The 25,942-nt window shown below is 39.8% G+C and overlaps 1 protein-coding gene across 1 annotated transcript in view; it reads right to left on the bottom strand.

The window, feature by feature from the left end:
• Positions 1-24,405, bottom strand: part of LOC150081130 (focal adhesion kinase 1-like) — a 1,307,299-nt gene extending 1,282,894 nt beyond the window's left edge. Inside the window, exon 1 of the mRNA XM_090380936.1 lies at positions 24,235-24,405. The gene's annotated coding sequence lies outside the window, so the exon portion shown is untranslated. The remainder of the gene's footprint in view (positions 1-24,234) is intronic.
• Positions 24,406-25,942: the final 1,537 nt, after the last annotated feature.

Genomic DNA, 25,942 nt, shown 5'->3' with positions numbered 1-25,942 from the left:
AACGGAAAGTACCTAAACCATTTACGATTTGCAGATGAAATTGTGGTCATAAGCCATGATCCCAAAGAATTACAGGAAAATCTTAATCAGTTATGCACGGTTAGTAAAGATTTTGGACTAAAGATGAATATGGCTAAAACAAAAGTAATGATGAACAAGTATGCCACAGAAAGGGAAATAATGATTGAAAGAGCAGTAATTGAAAAGGTGCGGTCATATACTTATCTGGGACAAGTTATTAGCTGTAATAATGATAAATGGCTGGAATTCAAGAGAAGAATAAATTTTGGATGGATAGCATTCAGGAAATATAGTCACATACTGAAGAGCAATATCAGTTTGTCTGAAACGTAAAATAATGAACCTGAATGAACCCCACCATGACTTATGGAAGTGAAACTTGGGCACTCACCAAAAGAATGGAAGAGAAGCTGAGAACTACACAGCGAAGAATGGAACGAATTATATTGGGAATCAGACTGTTAGATAAGAAGAGCAACACATGGATTAGGCAGCAAACTCAAGTAAAGGACATTCTTATCAAAACTAAAAAGGTCTTGGGCAGGACACACAGCTCAAAGACATGATGACAGATGGACTAAGAAAATAACACAATGGTACCCAAGAGAAGCTAGAAGAAAACCTGGAAGACAAAGGCGGAGATGGATAGATGAAATTCATGAGTTTTCTGGAAGCAATGCCCAGAAGAATATACATCACTAAGGAAGAAGCTAGTTTACATGGGCATAAGCCTATGAAAGATAGGCTCACTCTCCTGTTGGGTACCAATGCCTTTGAGATTTTAAGCTGAAGCCTTTGCTTGTGTATCACTCTAACACTACAAAGTATTTAAACAACAAATGCATGCTGGGAGTGTTTTGGCACAGTAACAAGAAGGCCTGGGTTACAGTGTCTTCAATGAATGGGAGCTTGAAGTCTTTTCTGTCCTTTAGTGAAGAGCTACCTTGAGAAAAATAAGCTTCCTGTAAAGACACTGCTCCTGCTAGATAGTGCACCAGGCCATGATCCCAACCTTGTTCAATCTGTTGAGGAACAATTTGACTTTGTTGAAGTCAAATTTTTGCCACCCAACATCACTCCGCTTCTTCAACCAATGGACCAGCAAGTGATTGCAAACTTCAAGAAAATCTACACCACGAAAATGTTCGCAAGTTGCTTTACAGCAACCTCGAATAAAAATTCTGTCACCCTCGAAGATTTTTGGAGGTTGAAATTCAACATGCTGGACTGTGTGAGGCTGATTGTAAATTCATGGAATGACGTTTTCACCAGGTGCTTAAATTCAACCTGGAAAAACATCTGGTCGGCCTTTAATTATCCATAACGTTAACAGATTTCAAGACGATGGTGATTTGACAAATGATATTGTCACTCTTGGTAAATCAATGGGTCTGGAGGTTGGCAAAGAAGATGTGGAAGAACTGATTGACACCCATGGGTGTGCATTAACAACAGAAGAGCTAGAAGAGTTGGAGAAAATTATGGAGAGTGACACTGGAGAGGAAGAAACAGACACCCAAAAAGTGCCAGCTAAAGAGTTGAAAACTGTCATTTCTTATTGGGAGCATTTAATAGAAGTGTTAAAAAATCATCCTGACATTGAAAACACTAACTCATGATGTGCAAAATAGCAGAAGAATTCATTACTTACTTCAAAAGTCATCAAAAAGAGTCCACTTTGGACAGTTTTTTTACCAGTAACAGCAAAAGACAAAAGAATGAAAAGACACCTTACGCTTGATACAGTCTCACTATGCTACCATTGATTTCATCAGCTCTGCACTTAGAGTTAAAGCTAAATGCTAATTCTTTGTTTTTTTTTATTTTAAGTTGTTTTATGCCTATTTATTAAATAACCTTTATAAAACATTCCTTTTTAATGTAAAAATGAAGTGTAACATGTAAGAAATATTTATTTACATATTATTGGGGAACAAATTACAGGAAATCAATGGTATTATCAGTTTCTACTTAAAAAGGGTTTTGTGGAACAAATTACCATTGGATACTGGAACACACTGTATATATATATTTATTTTTTTATAGAAACCCCAAACACGAGCGGTATTAGAACTTAGTACTATGCTTGGGTTGGAAGTTGAGAAGACAAAAGAAGATATTTGTTGACATTGGACTTGAACTTCTGTAGACTGTAATTTTCAGGAAATATGTATGAAGGAAGGTTGTTCCAGAGAACGGCAGTTGAATGAATAAATGAGGAAGTTGAAAAGTTGGTTCTATGAGTTTGAAGTTGGACAGTAAATGGATGTTGGCTGGTGGGGGCACGTATTCGGACTGTTTTGAAAGAGAGAGCGGGAATTATAGAAGCCAAGAACAGTGCCCATGGAAGTATCTGTAGAAGATGCAATCAGCAGAAACAGTACGTCTATGAGACAGCAAGTGGAGAGACTCTGTTTGAGATGAATCATTAACTTCACTGCCCTCTTCTAAATGGAATCAAAAAGCCTGAGAGAGGTTTTCGAGGCACCACCCGTGATGTGGGAACAATATTCCATGGCAGGGCAGATTTGCGATTTATACAGAGTGAGCAGCTGTTTGGAAGAAAAGTAACGCCGAGAGCGAAAGAGAAAAACCAAGTTTTTTAGATGCAGAGGAAGCAATATTTGTAATGTGCTTGTGCCAAGAGAGATTAGAAGCCAGGGTAATCCCCAAAAGAGATATATCATTTTGCTAGAAATTGGAGTGTCACTAAAGATAAGCATAGGAGCAGAAGAATCCTTTTTTGCGAGATATAAGACAAGACTCAGTGTTAGAAGGGTTGTAATCAACTAAGTTGTCTTTGCCCCACTGGAGAATTACCTGAAGATCGGCATTTAAGGAATTGGTAGCAGATTTTTGAGAAGTTGAAGGTGATTCAGCAGGACAAGGGTTCTCAAAATGGAAAGTGGAATGCAATGTGCTATCAACGGCAAAACTATGAATAGGATTTCCAGTCAATGGAACGTCATTAATATACAAGAGGAAAAGATTGGGGGAAAGAACTGAACCTTGGGGGGACACCGGCGTTAGTGGAAAAGTTAGAAGACACAGAGCCATCACCCTAAGTGAGCGATCAGAGAGAAAACGGGATAACCAATTACTAAAAACAGTTGGCAAACCATAAGATGAAAGCTTGTTTAGAAAACCTTTAGGCCAAACACAATCGAAAGCCTTTGAGATGTCAAGGGCAACTACTTGTGTTTCACTGAATCTTTCCATTGAATTAGTTAATAAATGGGTAACGTAAGCCAAAATATCACCAGTGGATCAACACTGACGGAATCCATACTGGCAATCGTTGATCAGATGGAAGGTTTCTAGGTAGTTTAAGAGTTGGCGGTTAATTGATTTCACCATTACTTTAGAAAGAGTAGAAGTAATTGCAATGGGACGATAATTGGATGGGAGGGATTTGTCACCCTTTTTAGGAACTGGCGGGATATGAGCAAATTTCCAAGCAGAAGGAAAAACACCTTTGGAATAAGAAAGTGAAAAAACGCAGCAAAGAATAGGAGTAATTTCAGAAGCACAGGTTTTGAGAACAAGTGGAGAAATACCATCGGCACCTGAAGCTTTCTTAGCATCGATTCGTCAAAATTCTTCTGACATCCTTTTGACGGAAGACCACAGGAGGCATTGAATGGAGTGAGCATGAGTTGGAAGAAAAATAGGATGCTAGCCGGTCAGCTTTATCCTTGGCTGAAGTGACAACAGAACCATCTGGTTTGGACAGAGGTAGGAGCAGAGATGGGCAAAGGTTGCGGCCAATAGTTTTGGAAAGAGACCAGAATGCTCGGCTACCATTAGGACAAGAAGTAAGTTTTCTACTCTTAGCCTGTTCAAACTCTAGTTTGGACTGATTAATATCTGCTTTACAATTGTTGTGAGCTTTGGTGTAGGTAGAAAATGAAACTGAAGAATTACAAACAAGCCAATTACGATATGCAACATTCTTCTCTTGAACAGTTTTAGCACATTTATTGGAAAACCAAGGTTTAGATAAAGGACGAGATTTTAAAGTGGAGTGTGGGATAAAGGATTCCATTCCTGCAAGAATAATTTCACTGACACGATCTGAGCAAACGTTGACATCAGAAGTTTCGAAACAGTAATCCGACCAAGGAAAAGAAAAAAAGTCTCGCAGGTCATACCATTTTGCATTCTTGTAATGTCAAACAACACGAGGTTGGCAATAGCCATGAGATAAAGGTTCCATTGGAGAAGAGACAATCACCAATTTGTGATCTGAAGTGCCTAAAGGACCTCTCACTTCAACTGCTTACTTAGAAGGGTTGTTTGTGAGAAAAAGATCAAGCGTATTGGCTGTATGATTAGGATTGTCCGGTATAAAAAAAGATCAGGAGTATTGGCTGTATGATTAGGATTGTCCAGAATGTGCTGGTCCCACATGAACTAGTAGTTGTTGGTTGGCAGAGAAACGGGGAACATGCTTTGTAAAAAGGATAGGTGGAACAGAACCAGGGTATGTCTGCCAGGGGCAAAGGTTGATGACGTTCAGAGCAGATATCACAGTGCAGTGTCGAGTCAGTTTGGTGTGACATGAGCATTGGGGTTCAAAATTGTGAGTAGGAGTGTGCCATAGGCCTAATGACTCTGATGAGTATAATAAGAAACTGTACAGGTAAATAGAGTGGGCCAGTAAATCAGAGGTAAATAGAGTGGGCCAGTAAATAATGGGGAATTTTAATTTCCAAGATATTGACTGGAATTTGTGGGTTGGTCACTCACACACTAGCAAGGCTTTTGTGGATTTATAGGATGATTGTTTTCTACATCAGCATGTTCGGGAGGCAATTAGAAAGAGTAATACTCTTGATTTGATTATCAATAGTGATTCTTCATGCATTAGGAATCTGCAGATAGAGGAACCACTAGGTAGCAGTGATCGCAGTGTGCTGAAGTGGGATTTACTCAAAGAGGTAACTACCATCAGGGGTAAAGGGAAGGGTTATTGCTTTCGTAAAGGCCACTATGATGGTCTGAGACAGTATTTAAATTCTATACAGTGCGACCAACTGACGATGCTACCAACAGCAAATTCAAAATGGAAAGTATTCAAAGAACTTATCTTGGAAGCTACTAGGCTTTACATAGCAACTAAGAAATATTGTTCAAGGTTTAAGCCTAAATGGATGTCAGAGGAACTAATGAGACATATGGCAGAGAAGAAAAATGCATAGGATACATATAAATGAACACGTGACACAGAAGCCTATGATAGATATAAGTTGATCTGTAACCAAGTTACAAAGGAGGTTAGGCTTGTTGTTGTTGTTTGTTGTTTTGGTTTTTAGCAGCATTTGCAACTAAGGCCATATTGCTCCGGGAATATGCGGTGGTCACTACCTGTCCTTTCCGCATCTTCCGTATTTGGTGGTGACGGGCTCGAATCCCAGTCTAATCAAGAAGCGTGTGCTACGCACTGTTGCTCCTTCCCACCTGGCTACCGGACGTTAGGCAGGCGAAGGCAGATTACGAGAAATCTTTGGCAAGGGATGCAAAGAAAAGCAGCAAAGAGTTCTTTGCTTATGTAAACTCTAGAAGGAAGGGGATGAATCAGATTGGGCCACTTGATATCAATGGTTCAACTGTTGATGATTCTGCTCAGATAGCTAACAAACTAAATAAATATTTTGCATCAACATTCACACATGAGGAGATATTTAGTGATGGGAATGCCAGAGGTGTATTCAACTCTGGCAGTAAGCTTGATAATCTTGTAATAACTGAGAATAAAGTGTAGGAGAAATTGTTGAAGATAAACACAAGAAAGGCACCTGAGGTAGTAGTAGTAGTGGCATGTGATGCAAGAAAGCAAGTGTATGAGCTTATGCAGCATCAGCCAAAAAAAAAAAAAATCACACCATTCCCTCCAAATGCCTGGCCAGTTCCTTCTGAAATTTATTCAACCATCCACAATGACAGATGGAAGTTTGTCCCAGCAATTAAACACCCGCTGGCTAAAGGCAAATTAACGCACATCTATTCTACATCTCTCTTTTCTTAATTTGAATTTATGCCCCCTTAGGTTCGTAATCTGAACAACTGGAAGGATCCCATCAGAATTCCGCGTGCTCAACCCATTCAAGGCCTTATACAGCTCAATCAGATCACCGCGCAGGTGCCTAGTTTCCACCCACTGCAATTTCCAGAAATTAAGCCTCTCTTGGTAAGAGGATCCCTTCATTCCCCTCACCAATCTTGATGCCCTTCTCTGTACACGCTCAAGTAAATCTACATCCTTCATACAATGAGGCCTCCAGACCTGTACGCAGCACTCAAGGAGGGGTCTGATCATTGCCTTATACAGAGGGACAATCACCTCCTTCAGCCTGCTAGCAAAATTCCTATATATCATTGACAACACGCTATGACCTGCCCTGGCAGCCTGTCTGCATTGCTCAGAAAACTTCATATCTGACTGCACAATTACTCCCGGGTCTTTTTCATATTCTACCACCTTAAGTGTAGTACCACACTTTTTTGGTACATTTCTCTGGGGTTACTTCTACCCATATGCAGTACTTTGCATTTGTCAAGGTTAAAATTCAGTTGCCACTTCTTAGCCCATCTGCTCAAATTATCTAGATCCTGTTGCAGTAGCACACTGCCATTAGTGTCATTAACAACCCTGCCAACCTTTGTACCATCTGCAAACTTCAACATTAAGCCTGATATACATTCATCAATATCATTGATAAATATACAAAACAACAGTGGACCCAACAGCGAACCCTGTGGGACTCCACTAATAACATTAGTCCACAAAGAGTAGCACCCATTGATTACCACCCTCTGTCTTCTCGCACTTAACCATCCTTTTATCCATTCTAGCAACTTACCCTTAATACCATTCTGCTCCAATTTGTACAATAGTCTTCCATGCACAACAGTATCAAAAGCTTTCCTGAAATCCAAATATATGATATCAAAATTATTTTTTGCATCCAGTTCCATTGTAACCACATCATAATATCCTCATAAAATTTGTCAGACAAGACTTTCCCTTAACAAACCCATGCTGTGTCTGAATTATTGCAGCAGTCTTGTCTAGATGATCCTGCAATGCATCTTCAACCAGTGACTCCATTATTTTACCCGGAAGAGAAGTTAAACTAACTGGTCTGTAATTACTCCTATCACCCTTCAATCCCCTTTGTGAATTGGGGATACATTTGCACATCTCCAGTCCTTGGGAATGTCCCCTCAGTCCAAGGATGCTCTCATAATTATGGCTAAGGGTTTGTTAGTTGCTTTGCCGTCTCCTTTAATATAACTGGATAGATCTCATCCACCCCAGGTGCTTTTCTTATGTTTAACTTCAACAATTTCTCCTCCACCTTGCTCTCAGTTATTACAAAATCATTAAGTATCCTGCTACAATTTGATAACCTTCTGCCATTTTCTAACCTTAATAATTCCTCATGTGTGAATGTAGATGCAAAATACTCATTCAGTTTGTTTGCTATCTGAGCAGGCTCATCAACAGTCGAATGATCGATGTCAAGTGGACCAATCAGATTCATCCCCTTCCTTTTAGAGTTTATATAAGTAAAGAAATCCTTGCTGTTTTTCTTAGCATCTTTTACCAAGGATTTCTCGTAATCTGCCTTCGCCTGCCTAACCTCTTTTGTGACCTGATTACAAACTAGCTTATACCTACCATAGGCTTCTAAGTCGCTTGATAATTTATATGCATCCCATGCATTTTTCTTCTCTGTTACGAGTCTCATTAGTTCATTAGATAACCATTTAGGCCTAAACCTTGAACAATATTTCTCAATAGGTATGAAACTTTTAGTAGCTTCCACGATTAATTCCTTGAATGCTTCCCACTTTGAATTTACTGTTGGTAACATCGTCAGTTGATCCCACTGTACAGAATTTAAAAACTGTCGGAGACCACTGTATGGGTGGATGGAGTCTTTTCAGTTATATTAAAGGAGGCAGTAAAGGAAGTACGCAAACCCTTAGCCATAATTATGAGAGGTTCCTTGAATTCAGGGGAGGTACACATAGACTGGAGATATGCAAATGTGATCCTAATTCACAGAGGAGGATCAAAGGCTGACACAAGTAATTATAGACCTATGAGTTTAACTTCTGTTCCAGGAAAATTAATGGAAGCACTGGTTAAAGAAGCACTATAGGATCATCTAGACAAGACTTCAGTTATAGCTCGGACACAGCATGGTTTTGTTAAGGGGAAGTCTTGCCTGACCAATTTGATTGCATACTATGATGCAGTCACAAAAGAACTGGATGCAGGGAATAACTTTCATATTATATAATTGGATCTTAGAAAGGCTTTTGATACTGTTGCACATGGAAGACTGCTGCACAAATGGCAGCAGTGTAGCATTGGAGGCAAATTGCTGCTATGGATAAAGGGGAGGTTGAGGGGGACAAGACAGAGTGGTAATCAATGGACACTGCTCATCGTGGACTAATGTTATTAGTGGAGTCCCTCGGGGTTCAGTGTTGGGGCCATTATTGTTTTCTGTATTTATAAATAATATTGATGATGGTATATCAAGCTTAATGTCCAAGTTTTCAGACGATACAAAGGTTGGCAGGGTTGGAACACTACTGACACGATGCTGCTACAACAGGATCTGGAAAGGTTGAGCTGATGGGCTGAGAGGTGGCAAATGAAGTTTTAGCAGGGATAAGGAGGTGATTATTCCCTTGTATAAGGCAATGGTCAGGCCACACCTTGAGGCCTCCACACCTGTACTGTATACAGGTCTGGAGGCCTCGTTTCGAGTAGGATGTAGAGCTGTCGGAACGAGTACAGAGAAGGGCAACAAGATTAGTGAATAGAACAAAGGGTTGCTCTTATGAAGAAAGGCTTAAGTTTTGCAAATTACAGTGTCTGGAGACTAGGCACTGGCAAGGTGATCTGATAGAGGTGTATAAAGCCTTGAATGGTTTGAGAATGCTCAATGCTGATGGGATTCTGCCTCTTGCTCAGAATAATCACCTGAGAGGGCATAAATTCAAATTGAGGAAAGACAGATGTAGCATAGATGTGCGGAAATTTGCCTTTAGCCAGCAGGTAGTTGGTTGGTGGAACAGACTTCCATCCTTTGTTGTGAAAGTTAGCCTAAATAAATTCAAGGCTCAGCTGGACAGGTATTTTGAACGTACGGAGGGGTGAAGTGTAATGTTTTTTTTTTTTTGTTTTCTTTTTAGCTGATGCTGCATAAGCTTGCTTTTTGCATCATATGCCTCTACTAATGCTAATGCTATTCTTGAAGGTAAATGAACAATCTGTGCAAGGTCATTAATAATTGCAAAAGCCTCAGCATCTTGACCAACTGGGTCAGTGTGACTAGAAAATGGAAGCCGGCTGGAGTTGCGAACATTAAAAATCACCAAGGAAAATTACCTCACTGTTAGGAAATTTGGACTGGAGAAAGTCAAGTTGCAAAGAGAGGAAGTCAAAGAGCTCCAAGTGATTAATGGAGTTGGGAGAACGGTAGAGACAACAGATGAATTTGACATAATGAGGTAGAGAGATTTTAAGCCAGAGAAGATCAAAGAGAGGAGATTCCAAATTGCAAAGTCTCTGACAGGGAATATCAGAAAGGACATATGCACAAGTACCACCTTTGAGGCGAAAGGAATCATACAGCGAATAATTTGGGCATCTCAGATGAGCAGTAGTTGAATCAACTGATAACTGAGATTCTGTCAGAAAAAGTACATGGTGTTTGGCAGACTGCAATTGGAAGTGGACATCGTTGAGATTAGAATTGAGACCACATATATTTGTGAAATGAATTAGGAAATGCTTGGGAGGTTTAGATCTTTTTGCAGATAAGCTTGCTCTATTAGTTTGACAATTCATGGTGTATTCAATAGTAAGAAAAAGTGAGTGGGACATGCTGTATGAAGTAATGAAATTTTTGGATATGATGTACACACGGTAAGAATATACTCAGATCCTTGACAAAACGTGGCATAGTGTGTATGCTCCCCGCATAAACACTACTCGGACTCCCTCCAGTCACTATCTGGCAGAGTACAGGTAGCAAGATTATACACTAGCTGATCCGGAAGCCTCCTAGAGAGTTCCAATAGGTTCGGTCCAGTGTACTAACTAGTAGGCAGCCTGCAAACACCGTTTTAGAGTTGTACTCTCGAAATGTAAGGAATATTGGATCTCGCCATGATGTTCATCATAACCTCAAAAGTCATCGATCATACTGCATGACGGAAGAGATAGGGAAGGACCGACCAGAACTTAGCTCTAGAGACTAAACATGACGTTGTAGAGCAGATATAATCTTTTAAGGGCACAAAAGGTGATATAGTTATACACGTTGGCACTAATGATATCAAGAATAGGACACCGGCAGAATTGCTTAACGAGTACAGGTCACTGTTGAAAAAAAGCCGTGAAATAGGGTTGAATTTGAAAGTGTCTGCAATTCTGCCCAGACACGATAGGAGGGAGTATATGATGAGAGCCTTGTCGATCAATTCGGCCCTGGAAAGATTGTGCAAGGCTCAAGGGGTAGAATTTTTTTCAGCCTGGACTGTACTTGTTAACAGGAGAGATTGCTTCTACAGGGATGGGACACACTTAAATAGAAAGGGTGCAAGAATATTTGCTGATGCTATCGAGGTAGTGTTAGGTGGATCAGAAAACTGCTAGCTTGGGGGGAGACAAAGACGAATAGATTAACAGTAGCCACTGGCAGAGGTGAAAGAGATTCTTGCACTGCTTCTATTGGAATGAGCAGAAGCCTGAAAAACAAGATGCAGGATATTTCAGAGACTGCTGGGAGTCATTGCGGTACAAGTAAACACATGGGTTGTGTTAGGGTAGCTAAGAATAGAAATAGGTGCATGTATAGTTGCGTGTACACCAATGCTAGGAGTTTAGTAAATAAATTTGATGAATTTGAGGTATTGCTCAAAACATCAAACGCAGATATTGTTGGGATATCAGAGATATGGTGTCACACAGATATAAGGAATTCAGAACTGGAATTTGGGGAGTACAACGTCTACAGAAAGGATAGACTGGATAGGAAGAGAGGAGGGGTTATGCTATTAGTTAAGAAATACATAAAATCCAAGGAAGTGAAGCCAGTGGACATCGCTGGACAGTGCAGTGTCGAGTCCGTTTGGTGGGACATAAGCATTGGGAGATCAAAATTGAGAGTAGGAGTGTGCTATAGGCCTAATGACTCTGATGAGTATAATAAGAAACTGTACAGAGAAATAGAGTGGGCCAGTAAATCAGAGAGTCTTATAATTGGAGATTTTAATTTCCCAGATATTGACTGGAATTTGGGAGCTGGTCACTCACACACTAGCAAGGCTTTTGTGGATTTATTGGATGATTGTTTTCTAAATCAGCATGTTCGAGAGGCAACTAGAGGGAGGAATACTCTTGATTTCATTATCAGCAGTGATTCTTCATGCATTAAGAATCTGCAGTTAAATGAACCACTAGGTGGCAGTGATCACAGTGTGCTGAAGTGGGATTTACTCAAAGAGGTAACTACCATTAGGGGTAAAGGGAAGGTTTATTGCTTTCGTAAAGGCGACTACGATGGACTGAGACAGTATTTAAATTCTATACAGTGGGACCAACTAATGATGTTACCAACAGCAAATGCAAAATGGGAAGCATTCAAAGAACTTATCTTGGAAACTACTAAGCTTCACATACCAAGAAATATTGTTCAAGGTTTAGGCCTAAATGGATGTCAGATGAACTAATGAGGAATATGGCAGAGAAGAAACATGCATGGGATACATACAAATTAACACATGACACAGAAGCCTATGATAGATACAAGTTGATCTGTAACCAAGTTACAAAGGAGGTTAGGCAGGCGAAGGAAGATTACGAGAAATCTTTGGCAAGGGATGCAAAGAAAAACAGCAAAGAGTTCTTTACTTATGTAAACTCTAGGGGGTGAATCAGATTGGTCCACTTGATATCGATGGGTCAACTGTTGATGATCCTGCTCAGGTAGCTAACAAACTAAATGAATATTTTGCATCGACATTCACACATGAGGAGTTATTTAGCGAGGGGAAAGCCAGAGGTGTATTCAACTCTAGCAGTAAGCTACAGAATCTTGTAATAACTGAGAGTAAAGTGGAGGAGAAATTGTTGAAGATAAACACAAGAAAGGCACCCGTGGTGGATGGGATCTATCCAGTTATATTAAAGGAGGCAGCAGAGGAAGTAAGCAAACCCTTAGCCATAATTATGAGAGCTTCCTTGGACTCAGGGGAGGTACCCACAGACTGGAGATGTGCAAATGTGACCCCAATTCACAAAGGAGGATCAAAGGCTGACACAAGTAATTACAGACCTGTGAGTTGAACTTCTGTTCCAGGAAAATTAATGAAGGCACTAGTTAAAGAAGCACTGCAGGATCATTTAGACAAGACTTCAGTTATAGCTCGTACACAGCATGGTTTTGTTAAGGGGAAGTCTTGCCTGACCAATTTGATTGGATACTATGATGCAGTCACAAAGGAACTGGATGCAGGGAATAACTTTGATTAGTAAATGGAACAAAGGGTTGCTCTTACGAAGAAAGGCTTAAGTTTTGCAAATTACAGTGTCTGGAGACTAGGCACCGGCGAGGTGATCTGATAGCGGTGTATTATGCTTTGAATGGTTTGACCATGCTCAATGCCAATGGGATTCTTCATCTTTCTCAGAATAATCACCTCAGAGGGCATAAATTCAAATTGAGGAAGGACGGATGTCGGATAGATGTGCGGAAATTTGCCTTTGGCCAGCGGGTGGTTGGTTGGTGGAACCGACTTCCATCACTTGTAGTTGAAGTTGATAGCCTAAACAAATTTAAAGCTCAACTGGACAGGTATTTCGAACGAACGGAGGGGTGAAATGGGAGAGGGTTTTTTTTTTTTTTTTTTGGCTGATGCTGAATAAGCTTGCTTTCTTGCATCATATGCCTCTACTAATGCTAATGCTAATGCTAATTATATACTTGGATCTTAGAAAGGCTTTTGATACTGTTGCACATGGAAGACTGCTGCACAAATTGGAGCAGTGTGACATTGGAGGAAAATTGCTGCTGTGGATAAAGGGGTGGCTGAGGGGGAGAAGACAGAGTGGTAATCAATGGACACTGCTCTTTGTGGACTAATGTTATTAGTGGAGTCCCTCAGGGCTCAGTGTTGTGTCCATTATTGTTTTCTGTATTTATAAATGATATTGATGATGGTATATCAAGCTTAATGTCGAAGTTTGCAGATGATACAAAGGTAGGCAGGGTTGTCAAGAACACTACTGACACTATGCTGCTGTAACAGGATCTGGAAAGGTTGAGCAGATGGGCTGAGAGGTGGCAAATGAAGTTTAACATTGACAAATGTAAAGTACTACACATGAGAAACAGCAACCCCAGAGCAACATATCAACTGTGTGGTACTACACTGACAGTGGTAGAGAATGAAAGGGACCTGAGGGTGGTTGTGCAGGAAGATATGAAGTTCTCTGAGCAGTGCAGACGGGCTGCAAGAGTAGCTCATGGTGTATTGTCAATGATATATAGGAATTTTTCTAGCAGGGATAAGGAGGTGATTATTCCCTTGTATAAGGCAATGGTCAGGCCACACCTAGAGTACTGTATACAGGTCTGGAGGCCTCATTTCAAGAAGGAATGAAGCTGCTGGAACGAGTACAGAGAAGGGCAACAAGATTAGTGAATGGAACAAAGGGGTGCTCTTACGAAGAAAGGCTTAAGTTTTGCAAATTACAGTGTCTGGAGACTAGGCACCAGCGAGGTGATCTGATAGAGGTGTATAAAGCCTTGAATGGTTTGAGCATGCTCAATGCTGATGGGATTCTTCCTCTCGCTCAGAATAATCACCTGAGAGGGCATAAATTCAAATTGAGGAAAGACAGATGTAGGATAGACGTGCGGAAATTTGCCTTTAGCTAGCAGGTGGTTGGTTGGTGGAACAGACTTCCATCCCTTGTCGTTGAAGTTGATAGACTAAATAAGTTTAGGGCTCAGCTGGACAGGTATTTTGAACGAACAGAGGGGTGAAGTGGAAGTGGTTTTTTTTTTTTTTTTTTTGGCTGATGCTGCATAAGCTTGCTTTCTTGCATCAAATGCCTCCATAATGCTAATGCTAAACATGGATTCCACCATTTCAAGCCCCCAATAAGCAAAGTGGTGGTATTGCACCGGCTGATGAGAGTCATCTACCACCTAATACGGCCTGGTAACATAGAGGGGTGACCTTCCTCCATGTGGTGTGGGCGCCACACCTTGACCCCTGCTTACTTGTTGTTGTTGTTGTGGGGGTTTTCTGGCGCATAAGCTGCTTTTGCTATAATGCGCCTATTCCTTTATTGTAAAGATATATGAGAATTTCTTGTCACGTCAGAAGAGGCAAAAATCCGAAATGACTAAAAACTCCAATTTTCTTCAGAAAGTTAAAAAATTCATTAATATTTACATTGTCACTAATGACATTCTCTAGAGTTATTGGTTTTCTAAGGTTAACCAAAGATAGCAGGGTTGTATTTCTGTCTTGTTTATAGTGTGGGCATTCAATGAGAATGTGTTTCACAGTCAGATTTAGAGAACAATGTGGACACTGTGGTGGATCATCTCCTGTGAGCAAATGAAGGTGAGTCAAATGTGTATGGCCTATTCTTGATCTTGAAAGGAGTACTTCTTCTCGTCTTGATGAACAGACGCTGGAACGCCAAATTCTAGGATCCTGTTTAAATTGAAAAAGTTTGTTATTTGTTTGAGAGTGCCAGAGTGCTGTCCATTCTATTAGGCATGCATCACGAATGATTTGTGGATAGTCTGATGCTGGAACAGGGATATTGGTTAAATCTAAGGTAGACGGATTTTTTGCTGATTTATCGGCCAGTTCATTACCAGAAATTCCAGAATGTGCTGGAATCCAGCAGAAGGTGATCATTTGGTGGTGCTCTTCAATCTGCAGTAATAATCTTCTAATTTCATTTATAAAAGGGTGAACTTTATCTGTGGAGTTAGATAATTCCATAATTGAGCTGAGGGAGTCAGTGTAAATAACAAATTTTAATGAGCAGTCAGAACAGAAATTTTCTAAGGCTAGTTTAATTGCATATAATTCTGCTGAGAAGATACTAAATTCAGGTGGAAGGGATGCTGAAATAGTGTTATTTAGGAACACTGCTGCTGCTGCTCCAATGTTTGAGTTTGAATCTCTGTATAAATTTGAGAAAAGTCAAAATATCTGTGAGTGTGATTTGCATGAAGTTGTTTCACATTTGATGCTTGAAGAACATTTTTTCCCCACTGGCAAAAGTAAGTGTCACAGGTGGGTAGAGGAGTACGAGTCCATAGTGGTTGAGTGCATGTTACTACTTCTTGTACAGAATGAATGGAAATTTTCCCAACCTGCATCAGTTCAAGAAGAAGAAGAATACCAGCTGGTTTTACTATACTAGGCTTAATTCTGTAGAGGTTTTCTAATGGTGGATTAAATAAGTATGACTGAATTGGATGCGAGGCACAACTTTGTATTTTGACAGCATACTTCAGTAGCAGGGTTTTCCTACGTAGAGTTAACGGGGGCTCATGAGCTTTCAGAACATCACCAGCTATGTGCTGGTGATGTTCTGAAAGCCCCAAGTGCAATCCTCAAGGCACTGTGCTGAACTGGATCAAGCCAGCGCAAAACACTTGCTCTGGCAGAATCATAGACAGGAGCACCATAATCGAGACAGGATCGGATTAATGCCCTGTATAGCCAAAGTAAGGAGGTGCGGTCTGCACCCCATGTTAGGGCGGATAAAGTTCTGAGTATATTTAACTTTTTTAAACAGGAAGTACGTACATTTTTAATATGGTCTAAGAAATTTTATTTGTTGTCAAGGATTAATCCTAGAAATCTGATGTTACTAGTGACTGGGATGGAGATGTTGGAAATTTGGAGTTCAGGATCCAGATGGAGTTTGCGTTGTCGACAAAAATGGATAGCAACTGTTTTCTGTTGTGAGAGTCGATAGCCATTAAGGTTGGCCATTGTTGTATTTTATTCAGTGATATCTGAAGCTGCCTTTCAATAGATCTCATGCTTTGGGAATGACAGGAAATGGAAAGGTCATCCGCGTAAAGATGACTCAACCGTGTTTGGAAGCTGTTTAGTGATGGAATCGATTCTAAGAGCAAAAAGAGTGGCACTCAGTACAGATCCCTGAGGAACACCTTCTTCCTGAATGAAAGTTGTAGAGAGGTCATTTTGGTATTTTACGTGAAACGATCTAGTGTATAGAAAGTTCTGTACAAATATGGGAAGGTTTCCCCGTAGACCGGGAGAATAAAGATCACTAAGTATGCCCTGTCGCCAGGTGGTGTCAAAGGCCTTCTGTATGTCTATAGAAACCATTACCAGATGCTCGTGTTTAACAAACGCATTGCGAATGGCAAATTCAGCCTTGATCATGAGATCTAAGCATGATCTGTTTTGTCGAAAGCCATGCTGACTATTGCTCATTAGATGTTGTGACTCTGTGATCCAGACTAGTCTATTGTTGACAATTTTTTCAAGGATTTTGCTGAGCCAGCTTGACAGAGATATTGGTCTATAGTTATGGGAATTGGTTGGATCTTTTCCAGGCTCCAGGAATGCCAAAACAATAGTGGTGCCAAGAAGCTGGATAAGTTTTTTCTAAAAAAATACGGTTGTAAAAGACCAGGAGGAGGCGCAAAGATTTGTCATCAAGATGTTACAGCATGACATAATAGATCCCAGCTGGTCCGGCGGCACCATTACGAGCTGTTTTAATGGCATGCAATAGTTCAGAATATTGTAGAGGTTTGTTATATGGTAGAATGAAGGCAGTTTGGAAGTTAATAGAATACTGTTCTCGACTGTTTTTAATTCGTTGGAAAGATGTAGTATAAGCTGATGTTGCTGAGATCTCAGCAAAAGTATTGTCCAAAGTGTTAGCTATATCCGAGAGACTAGTTAAATCTCGCCCATTCCAGGAGAGGACTGGAGAGGGTTGGAAACTTACCAGAAAGCTGTCTAATTTTTTTCCAAATTAATTTGCTGTTGGTATTTCTGTTAATTGTTGATGCAAAACGGATCCAGGATTCTTTTTTGGCTTGCCTCTGTATGAAGCGTGCTTTTGCCCTTACTTTCTTATAATTTTTCAGATTGGCTGTGATTGGATATTGCCGAAACAAATTCCACTCTTTATTTTTGCTTTTTTTGCTTTGGTGCATTCCTCATTCCACCAATAATTATAGTGCTTACGGCCCGTTGGATTTGATAATGGTATTGTATCTTTAGCCACGTTTAAGAGATGCGACGTGATGTAATCTGTCACATCATCAATACACTGGAGACAGATTTTTTTCTCATCGAAAGAGATTGATGACTGAAATTTTGCCCAGTTTGCTCTTGTAAATTTCCATTTCCTGCAGGGTTTAGTTAAAGGAGTTTGTGCTTTCAATACCTTGCATACGATTGGGAAGTGATCACTGCCCATAGGATCGTTTATAACATACCACTCTATGGTTGGGACCAGTATTGGAGAACAAATGGAAAGATCTATTGCTGAAGTATGTCCAGTTGGGAGCTGAATGTGAGTGTGCGTGCCAGTATTCAGTATGGCGAGGTTTAGTGCCTCTAAAACACTTTCAATGAGGCAACCCCATCTATTTAATTTAGTAGCACCCCTAATTTAGTGGTGACCATTAAAGTCCCCTAATATACAGAAAGGTGGAGGTATCTGTATGATGAGGTCTTTTAAACAGTATGTATGGTTTGGCTGCAAGTAGATTTACACAAGTGTTAATGAAATATGGAGTGTTATACGAACAGCAACAGCTTCTATTTCAGTTTGAAGTGGGATATGCTTAGTTGGGATCTTTGAATTTATCAGGATTGCTACACCACCATGGGCAGCATTTGCTGTATTATGATCTCTTTGATAAAGACAATAGTTCTTTATTGAAGGAGAAATTTGCGAGGTTAGGTAAGTTTCCTGAAGAGAAAGGGCAACTGGAGAATATCGGTTAATTAGATCACAGATATCATCTGTGTTGCAACGAAAGCCTCTGCAATTCCATTGTAAAATACAAGGCATTATTTGTGTTTAATTGATGGAGATGTATCTGACTGCTTTTTGAAGGTTACTGGCTTATGATGTTCTAATTTAGATTTATCTTTTTTGGAGAAAACTGGCCGACCTGTGTCCATTTCTTCTTCTGCATGGATTTCTAGAAGGGGATCTTCCTGTATGGATGTGCCATCTGTGTCCATGATTGTATCTTGAAAATTTTTCACTACATTTGTGTTTGAACTATGAGATATGGTATCTATGACTGGAGCAGGAGATGCCACTGGTATTGTTAGAGGAGTATTATTTGCCTGGTCAGAGAACTTAGATTGTTGCTTAGAAAGAACATTTCTAGCCCAGTCAGAAATTGATTTGTTAGTGGGAACTGTTACATCAGTTTGAGTGGAGACTGTCTGACATTTTTTTCCAGCATTGACATAGGTCATATTTTTGGTTATAGTAGGAGCGACTAATTTTCTCGCTTCTGGGTAACTTACTTTGTTCTCAACCTTGTATTTTACTATTTTTTTCTCGGTTTTCCACTTTTCACATGTCTTTGAATATGCAGGATGGTCACTTTTGCAATTTGGGCAGGTCATCTTTGTAGCTGTACAGTTACTTTGTATGTGATCTGATGATCCACAATTAGGGCAGACAGGAACTCCTGTGCATACAGTTTGTGAGTGGCCATACTTTTGGCATTTGTAACACCTTAAAGGGTTTGGAATATAAGGTCGGAAGCGGCAAAGTAAATAACCTGCTTTTAGAGAAGAGGGTAAGTTGGGTGTATTGAAAGTGAGAATAATATTTCTTGTAGGTGTCAGTTGATTATCTTTTTTTGTCATTATTCTTTTTGCTTCAATTACGTTCTGTCCCTGCAGTTCTTGGGTTATTTCTTCCTCGGTGACGTTCAGTAAGTCCCAAATGGATATCACACCCTTAGATGAATTTAGGGTTGTGTGTGGAGATATTTTAACTGGAATGCCAGCAAAGCTTGTAAGTTGTAACAGCTTCTCGGAATGTCTGTGGTTGGTGGTTTCTACTAGTAAGTCACAAGATTGCAGTCTCTTAACCATCTTGGGAGATTCTGCAATACCCTCCAGAGGTTTTTGTAGGACAAACTGAGACAATTTATTCATGGGCTGACTAGTAAGGGAGTGGATGATTAAGAACGACGGGCAAGGTTGCTCCATCCGATCAGTCTTTTGTCTCTTTGGATTATCGTTCTCAATATCCTGATGGTCTGTGTTAGCCATGGTTGCTCCTTTTAGCCCTTGGCAAGTGGACTTACTTGCCAAGATTTCCGGCCCCGCACACGGGGAGGCAGGAGCAGTGCCACTAGGAGGCCAAGCGATTAAACTGTTAGTTGATTAGTGACCTAGAAAAATGAATAAAAAGAAAGGTGGTTTTTCTTTCAATGTTCTAACTTGTGGCTTTTCAAGTGTAGAACGGTTTTAAAAAAATAAGGCTTTAGATAAATGTATAAACTTAAAAATAACTTTAATCGTCTTTGAAGAGCACTTTATAATCTCACAAATATCGCTTGGCCTCGAAATACGCTTGGCACCCGGGGGCCCCCTGCTTACGTTGGTTCACACCTGTGTGCTCATCCACCCTGTACTTGGGCATGGCGGTTATACCCAGGATTACTAACAATCCCACCATAGTGAAAGTACAAGCAGAGGATTTGGCTGTCACATTTGGCCGGACTTTGCCGAAATTGGGTACACTTGACTTGAGTGTCACCCGAATATCAGTTCCATCAGCGTTTTAGACTCCCAGGTACCAAGTACAGCTTGCCTGGCTTATCTGAGAGAATGTCTGTGACAACCTCAAGGACGATGAATTTAATTTATATTTTGTATGTGATTTTTTTTTTTATAAATAAAAAATTTTAATAAATATATGTATATACATATTTATTAGCCCACTTGTTCATCAGATTGGTCCACTTCCTATCGATGGTTCAAATTTGATGATCCTTCTCAGGTAGCTAGCTAACTAAATGAACATGCTGCATCTACATTCACACATGAGGAGTTATTCAGGGACGGGAATGCCAGAGGTGTATTAAACTCTGGCTGTAAGCTAGATAATCTTGTAATAACTGAAAGTAAAATGGAGGAGAAATTGTTGAAGATAAACACAAGAGAGTCACCTGGGGTGGATCGGATCTATCCAGTTAAATATTAAAGGAAGTAAGCAAACCCTTAGCCATAATTATGAGAGCTTCCTTGGACTCAGGCGAGGTACCCATGGACTGGAGATGTGCAAATGTGACCCCAATCCACAAAGGAGCATGGGTAATTACAGACCTATTAGTTTAACTTCTGTTCCAGGGAAATTAATGGAGGCACTGGTTAAAGAAGCATTACTGGATCCTCTAGACAAGACTTCAGTTATAGCTTGGACACAGCATGGGTTTGTAAGGGGAAGTCATGTCTGACCAATATGATTGGATACTATGATGTGGTCACAAAGGAACTGGATGCAAAGAATAATTTTGATATCATATATTTGGATCTTAGAAAGACTTTTGATACTGCTCCACAAACTGGAGCAGTGTGGCATTGAAGGAAAATTTGTTATTATGGATAAAGGAATGGTTCAGTGGGAGAAGACAGAGTGGTAATCAATGGACACTGCTCATTGTGGAGTAATGCTATTAGTGGAGTCCCCCAGGGTTCATTGTTGGGGACATTGTTGTTTTCTGTATTTATTAATGATATTGATGATGGTATATCAGGCTTAATGTCCAAGTTTGCAGACCATATGAAGGTCAGCAGGGTTGTTAATGACACTAACGACAGCGCTGCTGCAACAGAATCTAGAAAAGTTGAGCAGTGGGCTGAGAGGTGGCAACTGAAGTTTTAACATTGACAATTGCAAAGTACTGCATATGAGAAGCAATAAACCTAGAGTAACGCATCAACTCTGTGGTACTACACTGACAGTGGTAGAGTGAAAAGGACCTGGGGGTAATTGTGCAGGCAGATATGAAGTTTTCTGAGCAGTGCAGACGGTCTACAAGAGTAGCTCATGGTGTCTTGTCAACGATATACAGGAATTTTTCTAGCAGGGATAAGGTGGTGATTATCCCCTTGTATAAGGCAACAGTCAGGACACACCTTGAGTACTATATACAAATCTGGAGTCCTCATTTTAAGGAGGATGTAGAGATGTTGGAACAAGTACAGAGAAGGGCAACAAGATTAGCGAATGGAACAAAGGGTTGTTCTTATGAAGAAAGGCTTAAGTTTTACGAATTACAGTGTCTAGGGACTAGGCACCTGCGAGGTGATCTCATTGAGGTGTATAAAGCCTTGAATGGTTTCAGCATGCTGAATGCTGATGGGATTCTTTCTATTGCTCAGTATAATCGCCTGAGAGGGCATAGATTCATAAGGAAAGACGGTTGTAGGATAGATGTGCAGAAGTTTGTCTTTAGTCAGCGGGTGGTTGATTGCTGGAACAAACTTCCATCCGTCGTTGTAGAAGTTGATAGCTTAAATAGATTCAAAGCAGAACTAGACAAACATTTCTAGTGAGTGGATGGGTGAAATGAGAGGGGTGTGTTTTTTCTTTTTTGACTGATGCTATATAAGCTTGCTTTCTGCATCGTGCACCTTTGCTAGTGCTACTGTTAATATTGTTTTTACTGGGGGGGGGGGGGAGCAGGGTTGTGAAATCTATGCCCTGCATTGGAATAAGGATATGATCACTCTACATTAATAAATACTTTAAGTAAAACTAAATGCAACTAGGCTTCATATTTTTAGGAGGAGTATAAATTATCTATATAATACTGGTGTAAATACACCATAGAAAATTCTTAAAAGAAAAAACTACGTTAGTAGTGTCATATTGTGCTCATCCTTCACAATGAATTGCCATGTATTGCACTATAAATAGTGCAATAAGTAATGCTTCACTGAAAGAGAAGACTAGTGTTACTTATTCTCAATGGGTGCCACCAACCAAGATGACACCATTTCAAGGCTTGTTGGCCTTTCATTGGTGGGTGGGCAGGTACCCTGGTATTGCACACATGACAATCCAGTTGTGATTAATGTGGAAATAATGTTTAAGTATATCTAAATGCAACTAGGCATCATACTTTTCAGAGTATAAATTATCTCTTAAAAATATGAGCACAATATGAGATACAGATAAAATGATGCCCTTTTTACACTACTAACATAGTTTTTTTTGTTTAAGCGTTGTCTATGGGGTATTTATAGAATATTATATAGATAATTTATACTCTTAAAAATATGATGCCTAGTCGCATTTAGCTTTACTTAAACATCATCATGTATACACCTTTTGGCATCTCTCATATTGTGGGATTATCTTCAGAACTGGATTGTCATATTGTGCTCATCCTTCTGGATTGTCAATATTGTGCTCATATCTGCAATACCAGAGTACTTGCCCACCCACCGATGAAAGGCCAACTCATATTCACGGAGTTTCCAAGAATAGGTAACAACAGTCTTACTTATGGGGAAGCATTGCCTATTCGAGGAATTTCGAGTTTTTGAGTGGTAACTCCTTCAATATAATTGAAGGAGTTACTGTCCCTTTCATTCTTCTACACCGTTTCTTTTCTTCTTCCACTCCTACTATAACTTTCCCTCTACTTTTTGCTTTTCTAAGTCTAATAGGGACAAATGGATAGTAGAGTTATTATCACACACACATATACAAACAACCCTTGAAACGGTGCTGTGAGGGTGGCGGTGGTGCCCATTGAGAATAAGTAACAAGTCTTCTCTTTTAGTGAACCGTTACTTATTCGAGGTAGTGCAATACATGGGGCACCTCTGTAGCTAGGTAGGCAGAAGCAGCGGTGCATAGCACACGCTTCTTGATTAGACCGGGATTCGAGCCCCTGACCACCAAATACGGAGGATGCAGAAAGGTCAGGGAATGACCACCGCATATCCCCGGAGCAATATGGCCTTAGTTGCTAATGCTCCTAAAAACTAAATAACAACAACAGCAATACATGGCAACTCGTTGTGAAGGATGAGCACAATATGAGATGGATAAAATGATGACCTTTACATTACTAAAGTAGTTTTTTTGTTAGGAGTTGTCTATGGTGTATTTACACTAATATTATATTAATAAATACAGAAAACAACAATCGGCAATAAACCCTGGGTCCCCACTAATAATATTAGTCTACAAAGGGTAATATTAATATAATATTAATTTCTTGTCTCTCTTTTGTAGACTATAATATTAGTCTACAAAAGAGAGACAAGAAATTAGTCCACAGATAATTTCTTGTCTCTCTTTTTCTTGTCTTCCCCCACTCAACCATCACTTTATTTATAGAAGTAACTTTCCCTTAATGCCCACAGCTTCAGTTTGTACAGCAGTCTTTTATGTGCAACAGCATCAAAACCTCTCCTGAAATCCAAGTATATGATATCAAAATTATTTTTAGCATCCAGTTCGTTCGTTACTGCACCACAGAATCCTATCAAATCAGTCAGATAAGATAATGGCTTAACAAATCCATGCTGTTACAATGTATTATTAATGAAATATTAAAAATGTAACAATAATGCTGTATGTAATGATTGAGGTTTCGGTAATGTTATCGAGTTCAAAATAATTTACTATGCGTAGTAGTAGCAGAGGCATGTGATGCAAGAAGGCAAGTTTAAGCAGCATCAGCAAAAAAAAAAAAAAAACATTTCTCACATCCATTCCCTCTAAAAGCTTATCCAGTTCCTCCTTGAATTTACTGAGGCTATCAACTTCCACAACAACTCACTTTCCACAATTTGAATTTATGCCCCCTCAGATTTGAAATATGGGCAAGGTGAAAAATCCCAAAAAAATTGTGCATGCTCAAACCCATTGAAGGCGTTATACAACCTCAATCAGTTCACCTCGGGTCAAAGTAATCCCTGTGGTGCTTAGCCTTTCCCAAAGTAACCCTTGGGTGCATGAAGGGAAAACGTTATATGAGAAGAACTAACATACAAATACCGATCTGAAGAAAGAAACAACCACAGAAATAAAATTTTGGTCACGTTTCAGTTTATCAAATTAACAGTACAAATAATCACATGAAAGAAATGACTTACTCGATGTGGGCCTTTAAAAATTAAAAAATGCGCATATACACAAAGATTCAAGCACAGTTCCTATCCTATTCTGTATGTTATAAGGAAACATGAAAATCAACAGCCAAACATCACAAACAGAACACGCATAACACCACTGAAAACCTCTGTAAATTACAGCATAAAAACCATTACACAACAGTTCACTCTATTCGGATTTTTAGTCACGCCATCTGTAAATAAAAAAATCGACTCCTAATACTCTCCCTAAGTCTACATCTAAGTTTTGTTTTCGTAAAGGCGACTACGGTGGTCTGAGACAGTATTTAAATTCTATACGGTGGAACCAACTGATGATGTTAACCAACAGCAAATTGAAAATGGGAGGCATTCGAAAAATTAATCTTGGAAGTTACTAGGCTTTACATACCAACTAAGAAATATTGTTCAAGGTTTAGGCCTAAATGGATGTCAGATGAACTAATGGGACATATAGCAGAGAAGAAAATGCATGGGATACATATAAATTAATGGGTGAAATGGAAGACTGCGATAGATATAAGCTGGTCTGTACCCAAGTCACAAAGGAGATTAGGCAGGCAAAGGCAGATTATGAGAAACCTTTGGCAAAGGATGCAAAGAAAAACAGCAAAGCGTTCTCAACCTATGTAAACTCTAGAAGGAAAGAGATGAATCAGATTGGTCCACTGGATAAGGATGGTTCAAATGTTGTTGATCCTGTTCAGGTGTCTAACAAACTAAATGAGTATTTTGCATCCACATTCATACATAAGGAGTTATTCAGGGAGCAAATGACAGGGGTGAACTAAACAGAGGTTACTAATGATATTAAGAGTAGGATACCGGCGGAATTACTTAACAAGTACAGGTCACTGTTGAAAAAAAGCTGTGAATTAGGGTTGAATTTGAAAGTGTCTGCAATTCTGCACAGACACGATAGGAGGGAGTATATGACGAGAGCCCTGTCGATCAATTCGGCCCTGGAAGGATTGTGCAAGGCTCAAGGGGTAGAATTTTTTTCAGCCTGGTCTGTACTTGTTAACAGGAGAGACTGCTTCTACAGGGATGGGATACACTTAAATAGAAAGGGTGCAAGAATGTTTGCTGATGCTATCGAGGCAGTGTTAGGTGGGTCGGAAAACTACTAGATTGGGGGGTAACAAGGACTAATAGATTAACAGTAGCCACTGGCAGAGGTGAAAGTGTTTCTTGCACTGCTTCTATTGAAATGAGCAGAAGCCTGAAAAACAAGATGCAGCATATTTCAGAGACTGCTGGGAGTCATTGCGGTACAAGTAAACACATGGGTTGTGTTAGGGTAGCCAAGAATAGAAACAGGTGCATATATACCTGCGTGTACACCAACGCTAGGAGTTTGGTAAATAAATTTGATGAATTTGAGGTATTGCTCAAAACATCAAAGGCAGATATTGTGGAGATTTCAGAGACGTGGTGTCACACAGATATAAGGAATGCAGAACTGGAATTTGGGGAGTACAATGTCTACAGAAAGGATAGACAGGGTAGGAAGGGAGGAGGGGTTATGCTATTAGTTAAGAAACACATAAAATCCAAGGAAGTGAAGCCAGTCGACATTGGTGGACAGTGCAGTGTCGAGTCAGTTTGGTGTGACATAAGCATTGGAAGATCAAAATTGAGAGTAGGAGTGTGCTATAGGCCTAATGATTCTGATGAGTATAATAAGAAA

This window comes from Mastigoproctus giganteus, chromosome 9 (genome assembly GCF_048544385.1).
Source record: "Mastigoproctus giganteus isolate SK-2022 chromosome 9, ASM4854438v1, whole genome shotgun sequence".
Classification (NCBI taxonomy): domain Eukaryota; kingdom Metazoa; phylum Arthropoda; class Arachnida; order Uropygi; family Thelyphonidae; genus Mastigoproctus; species Mastigoproctus giganteus.
Note: the sequence above shows the minus strand (reverse complement) of the source record. Positions and strands in the feature narration are given on the sequence as shown.